We start from the raw sequence: 7792 nt of genomic DNA on the forward strand, positions 1-7792 counted from the left end.
GTACAATATATTCATAATGAATTAAGTTAAGCAAGTTCAGTAAAAAAATTGCAACAATTTAACTATAACAACTTCAATAACATCAAACATTTTTATCAAAATTTAGAATCATATAATTATCAGTAAAAAAATGAAGCAATTATTTTTTGATATAATGCTACATCATGAACAGATCAACATTTAAATTATAAGTGCAACATTTAAACTCTAACAATATTATTGTACATTTTTTCATAGACACCGCATACATGCATAATGTTGTACATCATTGTACACACCAACAATAACTTTTATGAAATTTGCATTACGATCAGAAACTGCACACGTATGTTATCTTTCACCGTATACTTCCTTCAGATTCTCAAAGAACCAAGTCTAAGATACATCATTTTCAGAATCAAGTACACCACATGCCAAAGAAATATATGTCCTGCATATTGAAAAATACATACAAGAATAGGTGATTTTTACACATAAAATACTGCATATGTATATTATAAATACATATAGCTGAAAACATATGAAACTGTCAGTGAACACATAAACGTACTGCATATGTATATTATAAATACATATAGCTGAAAACATATGAAACTGTCAGTGAACACATAAACGTACTGCATATGTATATTATAAATACATATAGCTGAAAACATATGTAATCTTCATAACGTTGTTCATATGTCCATCTACAAGAGTGTTTGACAAGAACAATATGCTTCCCATTGTCAATCTCCAGAACACAAAAAATCAATAAAAACAAAATTAAATATCAAATACGTACCATATATACAAAACTGCAAAACGAATTCCAACGAAAAGAAATCATTTATTCGAATACTAGTTATCATCGACTAAAATTCAAATTTAATGTATAGCAATTGCATCTCAACTTTCACATTACATAACGACACAGATAACTTTGAATTTAAAAAAAAGAATTTCGATCAAGTCATTTTTTTTAGAACTGGTAAAATTCATATACGATTTCAATTTTTTGAATTTTACGACTGTTACGCAGTTTTGTTACAAGTTTTTCAGTAATTTTTGCAATTTTATTTTATGAAAATCACAAATAAAATCAAATTTGTTTATCGATACATGTAATTGGACCATCGTAATTTCGATCTTTTCTTCAAAATTTTAGACGATCGGCAAAAAAATAACATGAAGGAAAACGTTTTTGAATTTGAATCTTTATTTTGAATTTGATTTGAGTTGCTGATTATAGAAAACGGTTTTTGAATTTCAATTAGTATCTGTAATTCAACGGTTGTGGTTAAAAAAGAGTTTTATAAGATAAAGGAATCTGTAAAATTAAATGTGCCATAAATTAAGGAACATTTTTTTTCCTTATTTAACACAAACAGATTAACATTAAATTAGGAAGGGAATATCTTATTGTATATGTATTTAAATAGCAATAGTTTACTGAAATACAAAATATATATTGCTATTTTTTATAATTTTAAAATTATTGCCATAAAAATTACATTGAAAGCTCTACAGTTGTTATTTCTGAAATTTTCTAAAAAAGGAATGTAGTACAAGCTGGGCTGGACCAAGTCACGGCCTGCAACTGGGCCTTGCGAGTTAAGTGGGCCAACTTGGCCACTTCCCAAGTTTAATCTTCTTGTAACAATGAGAAGTGCATGAGTAGCCATTTTTGATGTAGATACTTTCACTATATAAGGAATTTATATGGTTTATACTTTAATTAATAATTTTTTAATTTTTAATTGTAAATTTATCCACATTGATTAATACTTTATTTATATTTTTTAATTGTAATTTTATCTACATTGATTAAGAAGTTAAGATAATCGCGTTTGAAATTTGATAATTTCACTCTCTCATATATGAAAGTTTAATCTTTCGAAGGTTAAATATTAAACATTTTCCCCTGATATTTTCGAACACTTACCTATGAAATTTAATTTTGTGAAGAACTAAATATTAAACATTTTCACTTGATGTCAGTATAACTTGTAAAGGTAAAACTTCAGAAATTTTTTACCGAGGTATGTGTAAAATTGATTAAATTTGCAGTCATGCGTGTTTGAATCTTTTCGTGTATGCATACTAAAATTATAGACATGTGCATTTGACAAAAATAATGATTTATTCTTCAAATTTTAACTAATTAACACATTATTTAACACTCAAATATATTTTTAATAAGCTCAAATTTAAAACGTAAATTTTATATATTATAAAAAAAATATAATCATCAATTTATCAAAAACACAAATATAACAAATTTATTTAACATGGTTTTATATTTTACAAATCTATACTTCATTTAGGCATACATGACTGAATTATATGAAAACTTTAATTTGCCAGGACAAACTTTAATTATCAATTTGCTTGGACAAATCTAACAAATTCCTTTAACATCATTACGCCTTTTCCACACAAATATTGACTAGTTACACATGTGTGGGCATATAAATTTTATCCAAATCAAATTTAAAATATATTAGTTCAAATAAATGTGACGAATTAATATGATTGACTTAATTATTTAAATTCAAATAAATACGAATTTAATTGAGGATAACTTACATAAATTTCAAATTTTTAACAGGTTATAACACTTCTTATCATAATTTTGTTAAATTACAAGATATTTCAGATTTTGATTTTTGTGATACACATCTTTAACCTTGATACATAAGTATTGTGATACATTTGTAATTGAGTGGTTAGTTAAGTAGGAAAGTAATTGATTTTCAATTTTTACATGGAGTAAATCACGCGCAAATTGTGGTATAAATACATCTAGTTTCAGTTGTATGATAATGATACATCTAGTAAAATTACTCAACACCCATTCAAAATTCAATCTCACACAGAAATAAATAACTACATATGTCAAACATATTTTAAATGTATTAAACATTTATAAATGAATCAAAAATATGAATCACTACCAAAAAGTATATTTTTTATATGCATCATGAATATTCTGACAACAAATGTATCACTTGTATCTATCATCAATATACTACTAGGAAATATATCACTCATATGTATCACCGTTTACGTACGAAAATGTATCATGAAATTAACAACATTATTTATGTATCAAGCACATTAATCGAATATATATATATATATATCAACGCTGAATTTGATATATAATTCTGCCGACCATTACAGTGATCAGGTAATTGCCATGGTTCCGCTGAAGACTATGAATTTTTTTAGCTTTTATATTATGAAAATTCTTCAAAAGAATATGAATGCTTGTCAACGTAAAGCACGCGGTAAAATTTTTAAAATTTTAAGGAAAAAAGGAAATTAGTAGAGATGAAAAAAAATTCAATCAAATTATAAATTACAAATAACAAGATCTGATGAAAATTTTTTAAATTGATTTTTTGCTTTGATATTTAAGAGATTCTCTCTCATTATTTTCTCTCCTAAAATAACTACAAATATGTTACTTTCTTATTTAATATGTATCAAGAGAGAAGGGAGAAATATGAGATTTTATGAAATATTTTAAAAGATAAAGAGATTTTTTGCATTCATGCCTTTTAAATATGTGTTTTTGCGTAATTTATCCCAATAAAAGTTTAATTTAATGGACAAAATTCAGAAATAGCATACTTATCCCCTTAATTATGAGTTTCATATCAACAGTTTCATAATTACATAATATAGCAAGTTGTATTTTGTATTTTTGCAAACTGTTGCTACAAAAATACAAATATATATGATTTTTACTGTCCTTATGATCGATATGTATTTTGTATTTTTGCAAACTGTTGCTACAAAAATACAAATACATACAATTACATATGCCACAAAATGTAATTTGATAAAAGTGTCGCTATTTTTTGTAATTTAATACTTAAGTATGCTACTTTATGTATTTTTTCCTAAAATTTTATTATTGAATCAGTCCATTAATTTGATCTACAAATGGTGAGCCCATTTTACTAAGCTCAAGGTGTTATCTTATTTTAAAGGCCCAATAAAGCGTCACGTGTCAAAGAATATGACATGCCAAGTCAAGTGAAGAAACAAATAAAATCATACCACATATCAAAATGATGGACCTAGTGAAATTAAAAGCCCATAAAAATGTGTCATGTCACTTAAATTTGATTGGACGAAAAAAGTTCACCTTTTTCATGACTTTTTCCTCCCTACAACTATAAATAAATGTCTCATAATTCAGAAAAAAGATCGATAATTTCAGCAAGAAGCAAGAGAGAGCTCGTGGATCAAACGCCACAGATTCTCTATAAATTCATGAATGTTCTCTATAAATTCAAGCACTCAAGATCAATTCTACAAGATTCAAGAACTAGCTCAAAATTCATTGAATTCAAGTACAAGTTCAGATCAATACAAATCAATTTCAAATTGAAGATCAAGCTCGGAATCCTTAAATTTATATTTGAAAAAGCGAATCAAAGGATTCATAAAAATTATAACATTCACATATTAAAATAAATAAAATAATTGTTGTAATATTTTTTTTATCCCAATTATTTATTTTATTACGAACTTAAAATTTTATTGTCCAACAACATAATTGAAACAAATATTAAAATTGACTTAAGTTTCAATTATGTGTCTGATGAAAACACAGAAAAAGTAGTGTACTATTTTATCTAATATTGAATATTTGTAGCAAAAATAATAGTACTTAAATGAGGCGATGAAAATAGGATGCTCCACCATATTTTTAGGTTAAAATCTAGTGCAATTTTTTTTTTCTTTTGGAAGTAGATATAATTCAACTATGTCTCTTTAAGCTTTGCAAAAAAGAATTAGAACAACTTTCCCTAATATGTACCAAATGCCCATGGTTCTACTTTTTAGTTAAATTTCATTTAACCATTTTCATGAGGAAAATGAAAACTACTTTCCTTGAACTAGTGAACTTCAATTTGAGATTGACAAAACTTCCCAAACAAAAAGTAAACAACCAATAATAAAAAAGAAGCTGCTCCAGTTTTAGTTCTATTTAGATATTGGGCTCTTGTCATAACTTTTGTACAAATTCCGACAACTGATTGAATTAATAAATCAATTTCAAAATGAATTTATTGTCCGTCCCAATTTATGTATTATTTTTAAAATATAAAAATGTTTTATCCCTTTTTTGTGACCTAATAAAAAATTATAATCACATAAGACGAAATAGATGGAGTAAAGTAATAATACGTTTGGGAAATAAACAAAAGGAATGAGAAAAAAGAGTAAGGAAATTTGGTCATTTCCACCAGAAAGAAAACTCAGTCACATTATTTAACTGGTGAACAATTACAAATCAATACTCTTAAGGCCAAACAAAATCAACACAAATCTTGGGAAGTTCTTCTAATTCCTCAGCCAATTTGAAATCACCGTTGAAGTTACTTGAAGAACTGTTGAATACCCTTTTGTTGGGAAATGATTGAACTCCTTTGGCAGCTACAATAGCACAAGAATTAGCAACTGAAGACGAAGAAGAAGAAGAAGAAGAAACAGCTGAAGATGAAGTTAAATAATCTGTATTTTCATGCTTAAGAAGCTCAGATAATAGAAGAACAAGAGAAGCCATTTGAGATTTTTCTTTTGTTTGTGTCAATGAATATTCAGGGCATGCAATTCCTCATTTATAAAGTAAACCAAGAGAAACAAAAAGTTGGGTGAACCATAGTGGCGGCCCAATGAAACTAACTTAAATGTTGTGTGTGATATTAATACAAGAAAACAAGGGGCAAACAAAAGCAGTTGGCTCAGGAGAAAAATAGAGATGAAAAAGTATATTTGAATATGTTATTAGTAATATTTAATCATAATTAATTTAGTAACACAGATACGTGGCTCTATAGTAGTAGATTTATCAATTAAGAGATACACTAGTTATAATTTAAATAAAAAAAGATTCAACCTTAAGACGTGGCAGCATATGTTGGCTACTTGCCGCGGCAAAATTAAAATTTAAAGCTTATGATATTAAAATGCTAACAATTTAAGTAATAATTTGTATATATTTAATATATTTTTATATTAATATTAACATTTAAACTAAACTAATTGAGTTGACATCACAGTCGTTAATGAACCGGTAGCGTCGCCCATCACTTTGGCCCCTGTTGTTTTCAAGTGTTTTCTTGTTTTTGTCGACAGTATTGTGCCTGTGGCTTTCTTTTTCTTTTTTCCTTTTTTTTATTCAATTTCTGATATTTGCATTGTAGTTCGACTAAATTTAAATTTACATCAAAAAAATTTCATGCGCTAATTAATAAAGACAGTTTCATACTCAGAAGAACTTAATGCAAAACTTTTAATTAAAAATAAAAAAGTACTTGCCACTCCATCACAATCCTCGTTTATTTGTGCCTTTCATTTATGGAGTGGAGGGCTCTGCCTTAATTTAAAAACTTAAAAACCAGGAGCTTTGTTGTCACGCCCCCAGAACTGTAAGGGCGCGGACAAATGCCATATGAGCACCTGCTATTCAGATGATCTGTAAAGAGTTATGTACACGTAATTTTTATAGATTCAAAGGTATGCTCGTTTAAAGAATTATACATTTATTGCCAAAAATGTAGTGCAGTGGATGAGATTTTTTTTTTCCTTAAGTAGAGATGTCAGATTCAAATCATGTTTATAAAAAAAAAATATTTTTGGTAGAGAGTGCCAGCCCCAAGTAGACCCTACTTGGTGCGAATTCAAATTTATGAGAAAAAAAAAGTTATACACTTGTGCCGCATGTTCTATTTGAATGTACTACATTTTCCTGTTGAGGTGCCATCGCTTGTAATTTTTACTTCTTCTATGTTTATTCCATTTTCTTTGGTCAATTCGGGGCGTAGGCATCGTTTTTGACTCAATGAGGGTTCTAAAAAAGTAAGCTTTACTTGGGTTTATTTTGTGGAATATATGTTAGGAATTTTCACATTGATAAAATTTTATGTTTAAATACAAAACTAATACTATGCCTTATTAAATATTACAGTTTGCAACTGATTTAATGTAGTAACAAATATAACATGTTTAACTAGATAAATGAATAAATAAACAATCCTAGTTGTAATAGTTATATTCCCCGCTAATTATGAACATACCTATCGATTAAATATCTACTAATTGAAAAATTTTAGTAGCTCATGGTGGCTAATTTAATTTCTTACTCTATAATTCTCTCGTCAAGAAAAGATGCATAATCAGCATTCAGCAATACTGATTGGAAAAATCATTAAAGAATAATTCGTAGGTTGGGCTACTGGTATACACATTTATACTAGCTAAGTAGCCCTATATTATTGCACCATTACAAGAAATTACTATGTGTTTCAATAATACAAAATATGTAAAATTATATTAGGTATTTAGATTTCCTCTAAACATGTAACAGCTATTCAGATATCTAAATTACTAATTACTGCTCCATTTATTTTTATTTGCCCCTTATTTGTTTTTTAGAATCAAAGAATACAAACTTTAATTAATATTTTAAGATGTATTTCTTCATAAAAATAAAAAAAAATTTATAATTTATAATACATTTCATATAATTTTTTAATATGAGAAAAGACATCACATCCCCCTTCAAATTGTAGTCAAAACATACTTTAGACCCTAAACTAATTGGACAATTATTTACCCTCTTAACTTTCAAGTGAATTAGTTTCAACCTCAAAATCAAAATTCACTCTCACAATGAAGAGTGCACTACACACGCGTCATGTCATGGCAAATCAGTGCCACATCAGTGTCATGTCATTGCCACGTAAGAAATAATTTTTTTTTTTTTAAAAGTAATCCCACACATATTTTT

The sequence above is a fragment of the Capsicum annuum genome, chromosome 2, assembly GCF_002878395.1.
Source record: "Capsicum annuum cultivar UCD-10X-F1 chromosome 2, UCD10Xv1.1, whole genome shotgun sequence".
In the NCBI taxonomy this organism is placed as follows: Eukaryota; Viridiplantae; Streptophyta; class Magnoliopsida; order Solanales; family Solanaceae; genus Capsicum; species Capsicum annuum.